At 35.4% G+C, this 19,293-nt stretch overlaps 1 long non-coding RNA gene across 1 annotated transcript; it reads left to right on the top strand.

Annotated features, from left to right (window-relative positions):
* The first annotated feature begins 3,853 nt into the window (after positions 1–3,853).
* LOC131423310 (uncharacterized) lies at positions 3,854–18,012 on the top strand. Its single transcript, XR_009224686.1, has 3 exons — positions 3,854–3,959; positions 10,564–10,669; positions 17,979–18,012. It is a non-coding gene; the product is annotated as an uncharacterized LOC131423310 (long non-coding RNA).
* The last annotated feature ends 1,281 nt before the right edge of the window (positions 18,013–19,293 follow it).

The raw sequence follows: 19,293 nt of genomic DNA, 5'->3' as shown, positions 1-19,293 counted from the left end.
ATGAAACAGATTATTTAATTTCATTTAATTCCTTTTGCCTTCTCTAATATTTGTATTATCATACCTTCTTTTCCTTAGTTTGCATCTGTAGATAAACCTTTGTTCATATCTTTACAGTCCATCTTTTTTTCTCAATTTTATAGCATAGGGGTGGCTCTTTAAAAATCTGATCTATTTTATTTTTCTCTTATAACAGGGGTATAATTTGGTTACATTTACAGTGATTATTGATACACATAGGGTTATTACTTTGTTCTGTTTTCCTGCATTTTCTCATTTTTCTTCTTTTCGTCTTATACTTTATTAAATCAAGTTTTTCTTTTTCTGTTTTTTATTATTTGTAGATATCTTTTTAAAAAGTATTTATTTTTTATAGGTATGCACAATATCTTTATTTTATTTTTTTTTTTTTGTGGTGCTGAGAATCGAACACAGTGCCCTACAAATGCTAAGCAAATGCTCTACCTCTAAGCCACAACTCCAGCCCAGCTTCAGTATTGAACAGACAGTGCAGGTTCAGGGAGCTGTTTCTGACTGTGTTTGATCTGGGTCATGTGTTGTAAACAACCTCCATGTACAACTGGATATTGGAGGGAGGTAAGTGGCCCAGTCTTTAATTATCCCCAAATCCTCTTGTCACTTCCAGTACTATTGATCTTGAGCTAGTGTTTCTCTGCACCACCACTGGGAAAAGTGGCTCTGGTGTAACCCTTTCTTCTGTCTTTCTTGGATTGTCTTTTACTTGGATTCTTCTAGCAACATAATTCAAGTTGTTATCCACTTTTCCAAAATTTCTCCAAAGTCTGATTCAATGATGGAATGATTTTTTAAAAAAATTTCCAATCCTGGTCTGTCTGTTGTTATTGCAATAGGATTTTAGTAGGGAATAAATGCATGCAAGTATAATCATTTTATCGTCTGAGCAGAGAGTTAATGTGTTTTCAGTGATTTTAAATGTTATGAATTTATGAATGAACAGCTACTTGCTGTAAGTAAAAACTTTTTCTTTTTTGAAACCATTAAGAAAGTATTTTTTTTTTAATTTACTAGTTCAGACATGGAGGAGATGTAATTGCAAACTATTTGGATCCATTTTAGGTGAAAATAAATTGGCAAATTTTATTTTACATACCCATTGTTCTTTTGTAAGCATTTGTAGCCATTTGTACCTCTTTTGTAGGTAATCAAAAGTTCTCTTTCCTTCCCTCTATTTTTCTTTTTTCCCAGTTCTTCCTCCTTTCTTCTCTCTTTCTCTGGTTAGTACAGAAGTTCAGAAGTTCAGCTACACTGGGGAGAAAACTTTCTCTTAGCCCTTTTTTATGATATAAACCTTATGCTATTTCTGAAGACTTCTTGCCATTTCACTATTCTTATTTGGTCACAATGAGGCTATGGATCACTAAAATAAAGGATAATTTATAAGCATGTGTTTCTGGAGAGCATCAGTAATACTTCTGAATTACACTATAGAAGTTACCAGTCTGCATAGCAGACATTACCATAATGTTTCCTCCTCATGAAACATTCTAGTGTGGGGGTAATGGATGTTCATGAAATTTCTAATATTTATTCAGTTGCAGAGTGTCGTGATGATACAGTTCTTGGTGTGGGTGGAAGCGGGTAACCCTACTTTTGAATCATAACAATGAGTTCTTTTCAAGAGAAGGCATGAGAATAGTAGGTGCTATTTTGGCTCTATATAAAAATATTTCAGTGAACTCTATCTGCTGTCTTTTTGAAGGCACATGGGTTTTCTCTTTTCTATTATTAAATAACTTGATGTCAGGATATAAAACTCTTCAAATGACACATTCTGAAAAGAGGGGGTGCAAAATCTTATGAGGATGTATGGGTAATGAGGTGATAGCTCATTAGTCAGCTTTGCATTACTGTGACCAAAATATCTGACAAGAAAACTTGGAGGAGGAAAAGTTTAGATTGGCTTGTGGTTTCAGAGGTTGAGTCTCGGGTTACCCGACTCCATTTCTCTGGGATAAGGTGAGGCAGAACGCCTTTAGATGGTGTGATGGAGCAGTGCTGTTCCTCTCATGGCAGCCAAAAAGCAGAGGGAACCAGAGAGGACCCAGTGGGACAAGCTACAGTCCCCAAGGGGACACCCCCAGCTATCCATCTCTTCCAGCCATGCCCCAATTACCCATGGTTACCACCCAGTTAGTCCATTCAAATTAGGATGGACCAATTAGGTCACAACTCTCATAATCTTATCATTTCATCTCTGAACATTTCTTCATTAACACAGGAGATTTAGGGGAACAGCTCATCCAAACCATAAACATAGCTTCCATCAACTGTGCTATTCCTTTTCACCACGATAGTGTGTAAACATTTTTAATGACATTGGTTATAAAATATTTTTTAATGCTTTCACCAGTGCATTATAGGTAATAGTTGGGTTCATTTTTGATATAATAATACATGCATGGAATTTGATTTGCTCTATTTCGGTCCCATGTGCCTCCTCTTTCCCTCTGTCCTCCCATTTATTTATTTTAAATTTGTGCTTTATGCCAGGTGTGGTGGTGCACACCTGTAATCCCAATGACTTGGGAGGCTGAGGCAGGAGGATCAAAAGTTCAAAGCCAGCTACATCAATATTGAGGAACTAAGCAACTCAATGAGACTCTGTCTCTAATAAATTACAAAATAGGGCTGGGGATGTGGCTCAGTGGCTGAGTACCCCTGAGTTCAATTCCCAGTACCAAAAAAAAAAAAATTGTGCTTTATAAATGTACATAAGGTGGAATTCACTATGGTATGTTTATACATAAACATAGCATAATTTTGTCAAATTCATTCCACACTTCCTCCCCTTTCCCATCCCTATGCTCTCTCTCTCTCAATATCCTTCCGAAATATTTTTATATGAACTCTCTACCACTGTTCAGCAACAAACATTATTCATATTTTGATTGATATTCTTTTAAAATATTTTCATGCATATACAACAGTATATGTAATATGTTTATAATATGATAAGCATACTAATCATATTACTTTAGAACATGTAAATATCATGAACATTTTTTCATGTTATTAAATATTCTTTTATTTTATAGTGTCATTTTAATGGCTATGGTGTTCTAATGAATAAATGTGCTATAATTTGTTCAGTCTTTTAGCATTAAACTATCACAAATAATATTGTGATGGACAGTATTATTGGGTAATCAGTCTCTGATATATCATTGATTATTCCCTTAAGATAAGAATAAGATTTCTCAACCATGACACTATTGAAATTTTGTGAAAAACAAATTTTTGTTGGAAGGACTGTCCTCTGCACTTTAGGATATTTATTAACATGCCTGGCCTTTACACAAAAGATGACAGCAGCACCCCTATTCCAAGTTCTGACAACCAGAATTGTCTCTTGTTGTTGCCAGATATATATAACTAGCTTTCCATTGCTGTGATAAAATGCCTGAGAAAATCAATTTAAAGGAAGAAAACTTTATTTTGGCTCATGATTTCAGGGTTTTTAAGTCTTTACCACCTCTCAACTGCACCACCAGCTGAAGACCACGCCTTCGTGATTTGAGTCTTTAGGGGAGCATTCCAAACCCAAACCTGGAATCCTCCTGGGAGCCTGTGTCTACCCCCACTGAGAACCACTAACTCAGAGTCAAATTTGTGGAGAAGAATTTCTCACATAAAATCATATGATAGTTTAAAGTGTCAAAAAAAATCCATGTGGGGTTTTACTTTTACTTTAAAGAAAGTAATATGGAGATGTCAAGAGACAACTTAAAATTTTATGGAAACTGTCAAAGTTCTTAGAGTTCAGTGAGTCCTGGGATAAACACTATGTGATTTTTTTTTTCCTCTCCCTTTCAGCTAGGGGAAGGTGGCTCTCTGTAGCATAGCGGATGGGGCCCAGAGACACTGCAAGAGAAAGACCCAATTTTCAACCTGTTCCTCATCTTTTGACTACATAATTTGTGAGTTCAGATTTTACAGTGTTTACACATTTTTGACACCTACTATTTCCTTTTCTAGGTAGTAATTAGGGCTGATTATGTGTATAAATTTTGGAATCAGTCAGGCTAGGTTTCTGAAACTACATCTTTACTAGTTTCTAACTAGTTGATCTGAGTTTCCACAACTGTAAAATGGGAATAAGGTCTGCCATGCAGAGTTAGGTGAAATGAAATTTAAGGTGTTGCTAGTCTCTTGATAATTCTGTACACTAAAAAGTACTCATTTAGTATTATTCCTTACCGAGCTAAAAGAATAATTTATTTTTTTCAATTAAATTCTGTTCCCTGGCCCACTTAAGGAGTAAGTAAGACTTTTCTTGAAATAATTTCACTTGAAATTATTACAGCTGAGGTTGTAATAATTTAGGGATATGAATTTTATAATTGTATATAAGACACCATCATAGTAACTATGTGAGTTTTTTGGAAGACTGTCCCATTATTTATTAGAAGCTTGATTTTTTTTTACCTGTTTTAAATCTCATTTACTTTAATTTCAATTTTTATTTTTGGTAATGTTCATTGTTAAAATTAATATTGTTAAAATAGTGTGATGCATATGATTTATAAATAAAAACCACTAGGGCTGCTTGCCCAAATTTCTTTACTGCCGTGGTGTGAGAGCAACATCTATTTAGACACCACTTACCTGGAAGGTAGTTGTTACTGTCTCTGTGATTTGGAACAAAGAAAAGGAGTTGTAGATCTCACTGCCTGTTAGAATCCCCATAATGCAATGTGTATAATTTCAACATCATTATGCATGAATTTCATTGTTCTTGTGATTTTTTCCATCATTAGCAGAAGTATGTTTTAAGTGTTCTCACCCCCGTCTTTCTTTCAAGATTGGTTGAAGGAGGGAGCAAGATGAAACATTACCCTATGTCACTGATCGTACCTGGGAAGATTTTATTTCCTTCTGTTTTGGAAATGGAAAATAAAATAGAAGATTCTGTAACGTTTTGAAAAATCTAAGCTAGATATCAGGATACAAATGTCCTGATATTAAATCCAAAATTAAGTCTCCTCCCTGTTCCCTCAGGCCTCTCTGAAATATCTTAGAAGATAATGGAGATATGTCATAGGTTGGAGACATGCAATAAAATACCAGGTTTTAGAAGCTGTCAGAGTGAGTGGGTTGTGTATTTAACTGTATAAATTGTGTGTGTGTGTGTGTACGTGCATTTACATGTATCACTTATATTTGAATAAGGGAACCTACATTCCTACATTCACTGGGATCCCGGTTTATGAAGATAGTCCCCCCGCCCTTTTTACAAACTATTTTAGTTGTAGATGGACACATTATTTATTTATTTATTTGTATGTGGTGCCAAGGATCAAACCCAGTGCCTCACACATACTAGGCGAATGCTCTACCACTGAGCTATAACCTCAGCCCCTCTGATAGGCCCTTTATCCTGAACACTTCCTTTTCATTTTAACCCTTGAAAGTAAGGTAAGGGAGAAGAGAGAATTTCTATTCCTTCTCCAGGTAAGAGTTTTTGATTAAGAAAGAAATGCTAATGTAGAAATTTAAGGTCTTGCTGCATCCCACATTGGCCTGGCCCTCAGCCCAACCTCTTTATCATATCTCTCCTCAGACAACAAATAATCTGTGAGCACTTCGGGAAATTTTTATGTATGCAAAGAATACATATCTATGGACTTTTTCACAAATGAAAATCATAGCACACAAATGGATATCATATTATATTGTCATTCAAACTGCTTTTTCTTTTCACTTTGCAATATACTTGAGGTATTTCCCACATCAATATATACAGATTTGCCTCATTTTTTTCTAAAGGCTTCATAGCACCCTATAGCAAGGAATTATTATAATTAATTTTTCTATCTTCTTATTCAATGTTGTAATATCTTTGGTGTGTGTCCTTGAATACTTAGCTAGGTATACATTTATAGAAATTGGATTACTGTTTCAAAAAGCATCCATGTTTAAAATTTAGATACGACAACAGTGCATCAATTTGCCCTGCCACAAATGAGAAATTTTCCTGTGTTCCTCCAAAAAAAAAATTCTCATGTTTCATTTTTTTTTTTTTTTGGTAAATGTGGCATCTATTTTTTTGTCTTAATTTTTTTTTCTTGAATGAGTGTGCTTGATCATCTCTTCTGAAGTTCACTTTCCATATGTATCTCCTGGGACTAGGTGGCTTTATAAAATTATTGAGAGAGAGCTTTTTATTGTACTGGATGCATCCCTGTTTTTATATTTAGTGCCGCAGTCCGGCTGCAGCAAAATAACTGGGGGGTGACGAGCAACTTGTGTACATTGATACAGCAGGAGTGGGAGCCGTTTTTTGTAGGACAGGAGGGGTATATATACATTACACACAGCTTATCTTAATTAACATAAACTAGATACAGCAGTCAACCAATAAGGAATCTCCACACTTAATGGCTCGCTGGCATTACTTCACAAACCACTCCCTCTGGCAAAATGCCAGGCGCCATCTTGACTTGTTTACAGACCCTAACAATTTAGGCTTGCCATAGAACCGTAATGGAGACTACAGTGTGAATTGGCTTAAGTGAACTTGGGCTGTTCCATCAAGCAGGCTGTTTATTAAGGAAGAATCAAAACCTTTACCTGACTGACTCAGCACCCAAATTCAACAGAGATAATAGAAAAACTTATATTTCACAGCCTGTTGGCTGTTTAGTTGGCTGTGTGGGATCAGTTATGCCCACTCTTTCTGCAGGATTTTGCTCTGGGAAAAAGATTTATTGGTTAGATCTTACCTCACAATGCCATCAAGGGCTTTGGGACCTGATCCCCAATACTCAGAAGTATAGAGAAAAATTATTTAAAATGTTGGGCTCAGGTAACAATATCTACTTCACTGAGTCAAAGTAGGCGTCAAATTCTGTAGGGGTATACTACTGTCCATTGTGTTAGCTATTTTTTATGATGTTTCATTATTTTCTGAGGTTTTACTTTGTATTGGTTGGTGAAAAGCTTGCAGCCAGAAATAAACCCAAGTGGCAATTTTGAGAGGCGTGTGAAATAAAAATGTGACTAGTTATGCATGTGGATTACTAGAGGTGTAATGTATGACATAACTTTATATATGTAGTGTTGCCTGGATTGGGTGTATGTGCTATTACATGGTTTTAAAATTTATTTTCCATGAAGTTCAAATGATCTGACTAGTTTATATTCTCCAAACACTTCTTTCATCAGATTTTACTCTTAAAATTCACTGCATGGTCTTTGCAGACAAGAAAAAAATGTTTTGCATTGCCGTAGCCTTTCTGTTAAATTCAGAGAATCTACATTGTTCTCTTTCTATACTCTGAGCTCAACATTGTGTTTGATAGTCTCCCACATATTTTTCTTCTCTCAAAGACATTTCTAAAATATATTTAAGAAGTGAGATAATTTTCAGGTAATAAAATTCTGGAATACAGTAGGCTTTAAAAGAAATACATAAGAAATTTTTAAGAAAATCAGAGAGCCATTTACCTCATATTTCTAAAAATTGCTGCTATAAAATGGCTAGTTTCATTATTGTGAACTTGATAATATCACCTATGCTTTAAAAGTATTAAACTTAATTATGCTTTAAAAGTATTAAACTTAATTTGTTTGGAAATAATGTTCACTAAAAATAGGACAGAATAAGTCATATGTCTTTGTAGGTCAGCATAAAATTGATGAAAAAATTTAAGGGAAACAACATTTTGAAGATTAATCTTAATGCAGAAGTCCTTTCTTATGTAAATATTTCATAAATTTACACTGCATAATATTGAAGTTTTTCCTGATAATTTGGTATTTTGAGAGCTATTGATCTTAGTTAAAATGTACTGACTTGAAGATTTCTTAGCTTTTATTATAAGGCTTCACTGATTAAAATAAAACATATTTCTCAGGATATTCTTTGTGATGCATCTAGTCTGGTCAAACAAAATAATTAACTGCAAAAATTATTGTGTAAAAAACTAAAAAAGAATTAATTGGATGTAATTGTGGTAAAAGATATAGTTTTATTGATCAGTTAGAAAGTACAAAGGCATACTCTGTGCCTGCATATTCAATAGTGGATCCGTAATATTATTTTGTATAAAAAAGAATATTTTTAAAATGCATTATATTGTTCTATACTGAAGGGCATAAGAACAATAAGTAATATCTAAATCTTGCCAGAGAGACTTTGATGCTGGGTAGAAACACTTTATAGTCTATATATGCTGCTAGGTAGAGTAAGGGGTGGGTACACTAGTGATATAAAGTTTGTGTTAGTGTATGTTAGTAGTAAAAGGATCAGTGAAGCACATAACCTTAAGAATTTTACAACTTGAGGATGGGAGAGTATGGAGAGGCATTTATTAAACAATAAATTATAGTATAAAGAAGAATGAGAAGTAGTCATCAAAGATGAAAATGACATATTAACAATTGCTAATTTCAATATGGATTTTACTAATTGTTCATCCTTAGCTAAGGATGTCTTTTCATTGCAGATGTGATGCCATCTCCAATATCCGCCCCCATCCTTCCCATTTTATACTTATTGTGCAGTTTCTTGGATGATATTTTCTAGGATTTGCAATCTCCTTCCCTGTTGCTTAGGCTATTTGAGTAGGTTTGAGCCAATTAGCACATGGAACCCCTCTCTCTGTCCCAGGCAATGCCTAATCATATCTGCATAACAAGCAGTGAGAGATTTTCTAAATATCTGGAAGAGTTCTCCCTCACTACTCTGGGAGAAATTCTTGAAAGGATCATTTCGTTTATTCCTTTGTTTCAAATAAGAAAACCAATAGCCTGTTCAAATCTTTTGTAACTATGATGGACAGCCAACCATAGAATGAATCTGATAACCTTAGAAGGCAGAACAGAGAAAGAAGAAAAGAAACTAGGTCTTTTGGGGTTTTTTTTTTAGTTGTAGATGAACACAATACCTTTTATTTATTTATTTATATGTAGTGCTGAGGATCAAACCCAGTGCCTCACACATGCTAGGTGAGTGCTCTAGCATTGAGCTACAGCCCCAGCCCCCAAACCAGGTCTTTGATAGTGTGGCTGAGCCCCTGAATCGAAGACTACTTTACCTCTGGACTTCAAGATAAGTGAGACAATCATAAGCTTTTGTTTTGTATGCTAGTCTGAGTCAGGTTGTCTCTTCAACCATTTTAAATTATACTTAGGGATCATCTCTTTCAAACTTCATTACAACTCTGTGATGTAGGTGGCATTACTATCACCATTTTAGAGAGGAGGAGACAGACCTAGAAAGGTTAGATAACCTGAATTGCAGTACCAGTAAGTGGTAAAGCCATGCATTTATGTCTGTAGTTTCACCCAGGGACACATTCCTAACTACCACATCTTATAACTTTACATGCTTTGGGGAGAGGAGAATATCAGTCCAATGATAGAAAGCTTATCACAATGGGGGAAACATCGATGGAGACCAGCAGGCAGAATTTGAATCAACAGAAGATCTAACAGAAGGGGCAGTTTGGGAGCAGAGGAAATGAAGTACCTGGGGCTGGGGCCTCAGTCATGTGTAGTTCTTCAAGAGGATAAGAGAAGAGAGGATGAATAAGAAAGCTTGACCAGCATAGTGGGGATGGGGACAGGGACATTAAAAGACCAAGAGGGAGACCAGAAAAGGATGGAGAAATTTAAAAGGAGGTCTCTCTGAAAGAAAACAATGAAACTGTAGAAGGAGAAAAATTGAGGCTCATACTGACCTATTTCTAATTCCTAAGTTATTAGCATAATGGGTTAAAGGATGGGTTAGAAAAAAAAAATGTCACATCCCCAGGCTCTGTATACATCTGAGTTTAGTATTATTATGATCAAGGAAAACCCAGGATTCACAGGCTTTGGTTTGGGAGGGTAGAGGAACCATTACCAAGGGGAGCTTCAGGATGCGGCTGCAAGGGTTCAAAGGCGCATGGAAGGACTGCTAGAGGTGTGGAGATGGGTGGGCACAATTGTGTTGGGGGGCTGGTAGGCTGGTAGGCTACCAGTGTGAGGGGGCTGGTAGGCTGGCAGCATGCACATTTTGATCCATGTATTAAAACAGATGAGGCTGAGAACTGTCCAAAGGGAAGAGGCTGTTTCCAGGTTGAACAGCTTCCCTGGTGGCTTGTCCCTGTGTGGACTCCTTCAGTTCTGACTGTAGTGCATCATGTCCCGCAGGCAGAAGGAGCTGAGGTGGCTATGGCAACCTGAGAAACCTCAAACAATGTTAATATTCACCAACACATGGAGCCTGCGATCCTTTAAAAACAACAAAACATCAGCAGTGGGAAACAACCTTGTAATTTGTAACTGTGGCCTCTGGAGAAGCACAGAGTGCATTTATTATTTTTTAATAATCAGTCACAAATTAACTAATTGCTATAATCCTTAAACCTGTCTTTCCCTCTAGCTCATCATTATCTGCAGATGTCAAAACAAGTAAAACAAATGGACTCGATTACTGTCAGATGTTTATTGAAAATAATTGTTCTAAAAAAAGCCTGTGAGTCTGACAGCAAAAGCACCTTTCTGAATACCGTTACTTTACCTTTCTCTTTTTAGGAGCTAGGGCAGAGAGGGGTGCTTCCTTGATCTTCTTCCCAGCTCCAAACCAAGTGGAACAGCTAATCATGTTTCAAACTACCTTCACAAGAGCCCAGGAAATAAGGTGAGAGACCACAGTGCCTGGTTTTAGTTCAGCGTAATGAAAAGACATTGAAGAAGGTAAAAAGAGTTGTCCACATCATTCATTTCAGCAGGCCAACACCTTTAAGCATCACCCCTTTAAGCTGGGGAGAAAAGCAAGTGCCAGGCCCGCCATGTGAAACCCTGTGCTGGACACAGCCCTGAGACTCCTGTGCTAGGCTGAAACTCTCCTTGCTACCCAGCCACTAGAACTATTTTTTAAATTTTTTTTTTTTTATTGGTTGTTCAAAACATTACAAAGCTCATCTCACTGTAGCCATCACCTCTCCTCTAGCCTCCTGTAGCAGAGTAGGGAGCAGAACCCCATCCACTAGAGGGCAGTACTCCAAAGGTAACACTTAGAGCTCAGCATCAGGGCTGCATCAGTGAGACCAGCACCCAATAGAAACTGTAAGCCTGGTACCCAGAGCTCACAGCCTAAGCCTCCAGTTCAGCCCCGCCATTGGGTGAGACCTGTGTGCTGATGGGACAACATGAGCTTCAGCTTGCATCATTTTCCAGGCTTTTAGTGAGTGTGGGGCACATCCTCTGTTTCCTAAGATTGTACAGGTCTGTGTGGCCGTATGATTCAGGTGTGACCCAGCATGTGTGCAGTTTGGGTGACAAGGAATTGTCTCTATCACCAATTCCCCATGCTTGGGCAGCAAACTTATCACAAGGCTAGTGTTTGTCTGTGGGGCTCTAAAAAATACTCCTGTGTCAGGCAGAGACCTTCAGCCCAGTGGGATGGGCTTGTGTTTCAGCCTGCCTCACTCCTAGCTATGGCATGGGCTGAAGGTCCTCGTCGATATGAGACTCAGGTGTGCCTCTGCTTAGTTAGCATCAGCCTAGGTGGCAAGGGACCATCTCCACCAACACTACCCCAATTTTGGGCAGGTACAAATCTGGAAGATTAATTATACAGAAAAATTCAGGATGCTCCAATATAAAAAAAATGGTGCATAAAACATTCATGTCTTTGGTATGAAGACTAAAAAATAAAAACTTTAAGTAACAATTACATTATTATTAAAAAGGGACAATACAGGAAGATATAAACTGGGATATGAAAAGTTCAAAATATGAGGATCAATGGAAAACAAATAGAGAGTTTTATTATTATATTTTCTTTCATTCTGTTTGTTTCTGTTCTTACCATATGATCATGTTTATTTACTATCATTTAAAAACAGCTTTTTATAATCAAAAGATATTTTTGATAAGCCTGATGGTAACCACAAAGAAAAAGTTCATAGTAGACAGACCCTAAATAATAAGCAAGAAACCAAAACACACTACTGGAGTAAATCACTTAACCACAAAAGGTAGAAGGTAAGGGAGAAAGGAAGAAAGGAATTGCAACAAAACTAGAAAACCAGTTACATAATGGCTGTAATAAGACTTTATCTATCAAGAACTACTTTGAATATTAGTGGATTAAATTCTCCAGTTAAAAGACATAGTGACTGGATGAAAATAAAATCAAAACCCAATGTACATTGTTCACAAGAAACTCACTTCACCTCTAAAGATACACAAAGACCAAGAGTAAAGGGACTGAATAAGACATTCCATGCAAATGGGATCCAAAAAAAGTAAGAGTAGTCATACTTATATCAGAGGAAGAATAGACATTAAATCAAAAGCATTAAAGAGAGGCAAGGAAAGTTAGTATATAATTATAAAGGGGTCACTTCAGAAAGAGGAAATAACAATTCTAAATATATATGCACCCAATGTTGGTGCATCCAAATATATGAAACAAACCTTTGTAGACTAAAGGAGAGACAGACTACAGGACAATAATAGGTGGAACTTTAATACCCCACTTTCAGCAGTGGACATGTCATCTAGACAGGAAATCAACAAAGAAATAGCAGAGTTGAATTGAACTCTAGACCAAATGGATCTAACAGACATCTACAGAATATTCCATTTAACATCTGCCAAATACACATTTTTTTTTCTCATCAGGACATGCAATATTATCCAGCATACAGGGTACAAAAGAAGTCTCTACAAATTAAAAAGAAAATAAATCACATCAAGAATCTTTTTCAACTACATTGCAATAAAACTAGAAATCAAAAACAAGAAAAACTTTGGAAACCATATAATACATGAGAGTTAAACAACTTATATTTGAGCAACAAATAGATTAAGAAAAATAAATCATGAAAAAAATTAAAAAGTTCTTGAAACGAATGAAAATGTAGACATATCAGACAACAAAACCTGTGGAACATGGCAAAAGCAGTACTAACAGGGAAGTTTATTTCAGCACTCAGTGCCAACATTGCAAATAAACAACCTATTTCATTCTTCTTGATTGTGGAATAGAATTCCTGTGCATATATGTCATTGATATGTCATGTTTTCCTTATACATTCACATGTTGATGGATATCCAGGCTGATTTCATAACTTGGCTTTTGTGAATAGTGCCACAATATGGTTATGTAGGCATCTATCTCTTTTAGATTTTTGAGGGAACTCAGTACTGTTCTCCATAGTGGCTGTATTAGTTTACATTCCCACCAATAGTGTATAAAGGGTTCCTCTTCTCTACATCCTCATTACCATTTATTGTTTTTTGTTTATTTTACCGTAGCCGTTCTTGGTTGTTTGAGGTGGATGCATGCCATTTGCAAGGAAATGAATGGAACTAGAGGTCATTTTGCTAAGCAAGCCAGACACGGAGACAAGTATCATGTGTTCTATTTCTTATATGTGGAAACTGAAAAATAAAAAAAAAAATAAAGATGATCTGAATGTAGAGAGGAACTATTAGGGAAGGAGAAACGAACTGGAGGAGGAAATAGAAAGGGGAGGGCAAGAGAGGGAAGTAGAGAGGGTATATATGATTAAAGAATGGTATATGCATGCATGGAAGTGTCACAGTGAAACACAGTGACTTGTATAATTAATAGGAGTTATATTTATAATAAAATGAGATAAAAAACAACCTATTGATATGCTTCAATGAACTGAAAAAAAAACACAACAAAATCCAAAATTAACAGAAGAAAAAAAATAAAGATCAAAGCAGAAATAAATGAAATGAAGTTTAAAGAAGCAATACAAAAAATAAATGAAACAAATGGCTGGTTCTTCTTCAAAAAGATAAACAAAATAGACAAACCCTTACCCAGACTAAAAAAGAGAGGGAAGATTCAAATAAATGACACTGTAGATAAAAAGGGATACATTATAACTAATATCACAGAAATAGAATCAGAGATTATTATGAGCAACTATAGGACAACAAATTGAATTATCTAGAAGAAATGGACAAATTCCTAGACACCTACATCTTACCCAAGATGGAAACCTTAACAGACCAATAACAACTAAAAAGATTTAATCAGTAATAAAAAGTCTGCAGGCAGTGAAAAATCCAGGACCAGATGGCTTCATTGCTGTGTTCTACGAAACTTTTAAAGAACTAAGTAAGACCAATTCTTCTTGAGTTAAATTTCATTTAATTTAAGAGAAAGTAAATTTTCCAAACACATTCTACACTACAAGCATTACCTTGATACCAAAACTAGATAAAGACATTAAAACATGCATGTGTGTGTGTGCGTGCACACACACACACACACAACTATAAGCCAATATCCTTGATGAACATAGACACAAAGATTTTCAAAAAACTACTAGCAAATGAAATCCATGGCATGATAAAAATTTATTCACAATTATCAAGTGGGTTCACTCCAGGGATGAAAGAATTTTTTCCATACATGCAAGTCAATAGGCACAAAATATCACATCTACAGAATAAAGGACAAAAACTATATGGTTATCTCAATAGTTGCAGAAAAGGCACTTGATAAAATTTGACATTACTTTGTGATAAAAATCCTAAACAATTAGGTGTAGAAGGAGAGTACCTCAACATAATAAAGGCCATTTACAAAACACATAAACAACCAACAAATAAACAAACAACAACAGGGAAAATAATATTGAATAAGGGAAAAGCTAAAGCTTTCTTTCTAAGTTCTAGTCCAAGAAAAGGATGCCCACTTCACCACATTTATTAATAGGGTTCTGAAAATTCTAGCCATAACAATCAGGCAAGATAAAGAAATGAAACGCATCCAGATTGAAAAGAAGTCAAATTGTCACTGTTTGCAGATGACCTGATATATATACAAAACCCCTCAACTTAGAAAAAATTAATTCAGCCACATTGCAGTAGGCAAAATCAGCATATAAGATCAGTAGCATTGTTAGATACCAGTAGCAAACTATCTGAACAGAAATTTAAAAAGTAATCTCATTTATAATAGCTTAAAAAAATACCTAGGAATGAATTTAAACAAAGAGGTGCAAGACCTTTGTAGTGAAAATTATAAAATGTTAAGGTTGGATATTGAACAGGACATAAAGAAGTTGAAAGAAATCTATGCTCATGGATTAGAAGAATAAATATTGTTAAAATGTTCATACTGTCCAAAGTGTCCTATAGATTCAATGCAATCCCTAGCAAAATGTCAGTGGCATTCTTCATAGAATTATAAAAAAATATCCTAAAATTTATATGGAATCATATAAAACCTCAAATAGCCCAAACCATATTTAACAATAAGCATAATGCAGAAGGCATTACACTAGGTGATTTCTAAATATATTGCAAAGGTATAGTATATCAAAACAGCATAGTACTGAATAAAAACTGACACACAGATCAATGGAACAGAATAGAGAGCTTAGAAGTTAACTTGTGCAACTATAGTGAACTGAATTTCTACAAAGGCGCTAAGAATGTGCACTGGAGAAGGGACAATCTTTCCAGTAAAGGGTATTTGGAGAATTGGATGCAGCCGAATGAAACTAGGCTCCTCTCTCTCTCCGTTTACAAAAAAATAACTCAAAATGGATTGAAGACTTGAATGTAAGACCTGAAACTATGAAATTACTTGAAAAAAAAATATAGAGGAAAAGCTTAAGGACATTAGAATGGGTGAGGATTTTTTTTTTTTTTTGACAAGTGTTCCCCAAACACAGGAAATAAAAGCAGAAGTAGACAAATGGAATTATATCAAACTAAAAAGCTACAGCACAACAAAAGAATTAATCAACAGAGTGATTGCATGAGAAGTATTTGATAATTATGATTCTGACAAGCGGTTGATATTCAGAATATATAAGGAAGTTCCAAAATTCAAAAGCAAATGAACAAATATCTTATTAAAAAAATAGGCAACAGTTCTAATAGGAATTTCTCAAAAGAACATTTATAACTTGGAAGACAGGTACCTGAAAAAATGTTGAGCATCTCTAATCATCAGGGAAAGGTAAATACAAACCATGAGGTATCACTTCGTCTCAGTAAGAATGATCATAAACAAACAAACAAACAAACAAAAAAACTGAAGATAACCAGTGCTTCTGAGAATGTAAAGAACAGGAAACTCTTAAGTACTTGGTGAGAATTTTAATTACTAAAGCTGTTATGGAGGAAAAACTGACTAAACAATGACTATTAGTGCAACTGACTTGGCATTAACTCCTCACATCCGCCTGAGGCCTCAGTGTTAGTTTATGAAGGACTAGATGTAATATGCCCACATTAGAGGTTTTCTTTTGTTCCTTTACTCCTCCTTTTCCTTTCCCTTTGGTCCCAAGTGACAATCCATCAGTGAGGAGTTGAACAATGATGAGGTGAAGAAAGGGAAATGGTATTGGTGACTGGACTGCTGAGCTAAGACCGTGTGTGCAGTGTGATTTTAAGAAACCACTGATCCTGTGCAGGTTGGTCAATAGGAAAACACAAGGAAGGTGTGGTGTCTATCTGATTTGTGGTGTCTGTTGGGGGCACTGAGTAGAGAATGTGGGTATTATTATTTCTTTCTTGAAAGGTGACTAGGTAGGTTTAGGCAGGGACAGAGGTCAGCAAAGGATCCCCTTGCTGGCATTGTGCATTCTGGGTTCTGTGTCTGTCTTTATGCAGTTGACACAGAAATATGATGAAACTGTAGAGAGATGAGGAATGTTCAGCATTGTGTGTGTACTGTTTGTGTATTCTACAAAACGTGCTCTCCATGTGGTGTTTTAGCATGGTAGGTGCTTTTAGTCATAGAAGTATCAGTATCAGACAGAAACCTGTGGATAGAGGCAGATATTTTAACTTTTGGCTTGGGTCATGGAGTCTAAAAATAAAGAATTTCTTGGAAATTCTTAATGTATTTTTTAATGCAGCAATGCCAAGGAACTGTAATTCTTGCCATGGATTGTAAATTAGCAGCATATAGACCAAATTCAGTCTTAAAATGTCTACTTCTTTCTGACACTATTTTTATAAAAAATGGAACAAGTTATCAATATAACCACGCAAATAATCAGAAAACTAGGAAATTTTACCTAAAAGTCTCAGTCTCTAACCTTTCCTAGAAAATTCAAACACATGGCAATATTGGCTAAGGAGTAAGGAGTGAATCCACCAGTTACTTTTAGTCTCTGCTTTGTCATTCCTTATCAGTTCAGACTTGAGAGCACAAGCTCTGCAGGCAGGATGCCCAGGTGTGGGTTTCCTGCTCTTCCACTTAGTCTTGGAACTCTGGTCAAGCTAGATAACCTTTGTGTTTTCTCATCTGCACAGTAGAGATGCTGTCTCAGTTATTTGGGCTGCTATAAAATTATACCACCATCTGGATGACTCAAACAGCAGACAGTTATCTCTCTCTAACCTGGAGGCTGGGAAATTCAAGACCAAGGTGCTGGCAAACACTGTGTTTAGTGAGGACATTTCTCCTGGTTTGTAGAAATCTGTCTTCTCATTGCTTCCTCACAATGAGAGTGAGCCATATGCAGAGAACACAGGGTGCTCTGGATTCTTTATCTACAAGGGTTACAAACCCCATTTGTGAAACCTCCATCCTCAACACCTTCCAAAGGCCTTGCCTCCAAATGTTATCATATTTGGGATTTAGGCTTCAGTGTATTAATTTTAGGTGGACGTAAGCCTTCAGTCCACAGCAGATGATGATAATACCTGCAATCATTAGAGTTGTTAAGAGAGTTGCATTAAAAGAGATTAGAGAGTTAAAGTACACATAAAGACCGTAGAATATAATATCAATGGGCGTGCCTACTCTGATTATTATTGTTTTTAGATTAATTAGGTGTTTGCTTCATGACCAGTCTGGGCTGTAATCAGTGCAGGGATCCCAGTCACACATAGAATAATTTTTCCCCAATTAAATGACTGAATATTTCATTACTATGATTTTTGGCTACACAATAGGATAGTTTAAAAATATTTCTTTTTTTTCTTTCTTATAGAATGAAGATAAGAAAAATAAAAGAGAATAAGGTAATGTATATATTTTAGTATGAACAATTTCAAAAATTCAAAATGATTAAAAAAATTTGAATGAACATTTGTATAGCCTCAACCTAAGTGAACAGTGAACATTATGCCGTATTCCATTTCTTAATGTTTTTCTTTTATTTGATGAAATGACAGTAGTCATAACTCTTTATCTTAAATCCTTTTGTATGTATCTTCTAAGGAGAAAAAAATTCTCTATAATACTATTGTTATACCTAACAAAATAATCTTAATTACATCCTATTTATATAATACACATTTATATTTCTTGCAATTTCTTATGTATTTTTAATCTTTTTATTTCATTTCATTTTATTTATTTACTTTTTTGGTGTAGAAATTGAACCCAGGGCCTTGTGCTATGCTAGGCAGGTGCGCTACCCCTGAGTCATAGCCCTAGCCCTTTATGTGTTTTTATAAAGAAGGGTCCAATGGATTTTCAAATGTTGTGATGATTTATAATCTCTTATTTTAGAGGAATTGCTTCATTTCTTTTTAAACTTTAAATTGAGGTATCATTGATACAAAACTCTATGTATTTAAAGTATACAACTTGATAATGTTCAGCATGCATACAGTGTGAACTCTATCCACCATCAAGGAAAACATACATCACCCCCAATTTTTCTTTATGACCTTCTCTAATCTTTCCTTTCAGACCTTTTCTGCCCCTCTTTCACCCCACCCAAAATACATGTCTTTAGATTTCATAAAAATGGAATTACCCAGAATGTACTATTTTGTACCTGTCTCCTTTTCTTCAACATGTTTATTCTGCATTCCTACATGGTCTCTTATGTATCAGTAATCTGTTCTTTACTTACTGGGCTGCATTTTATCTTGTGGATATATTGTAATTTGTGTATTTGCTTATTGATGGACATTTGGGTTGTTTCTATTTTTTTTGCTTTTACATATAATGTTGCTGGGAATATTTGTATGCAGGTCTTTATATAGGCTATGCTGTTTATCTTGAATATGTTTCAAGACTGGAATAACTTAATCATATAGTATGGATATGTTTAACATTTAAGAAACTGAAAACTATTGTCTAAAATTTATCATTTCATATTTTAACTAGCAGGATTAGAGAGTTCTGGTTCTTCCATGCCAAGACATAGTGAAGTAAATTTCTGAAATTTTACCCATTATAATGGCTGTGATTAAATTTTTCTTTCTTCTTTCCTTCCTTTCTTTTTCTTTATTTTTCATTGTGTGTTTTTGTTTTACATGACATTCACTTTTGAGGAGTCCCACAAAAACAGT

Source organism: Marmota monax, unplaced genomic scaffold (genome assembly GCF_021218885.2).
Source record: "Marmota monax isolate L192 unplaced genomic scaffold, Marmota_monax_Labrador192_F-V1.1 WCK01_AAM20220418_F8-fsc00522, whole genome shotgun sequence".
In the NCBI taxonomy this organism is placed as follows: domain Eukaryota; kingdom Metazoa; phylum Chordata; class Mammalia; order Rodentia; family Sciuridae; genus Marmota; species Marmota monax.
The sequence above is the reverse complement of the archived record's forward strand: the minus strand, read 5'-3'. Positions and strand labels throughout refer to the sequence as shown.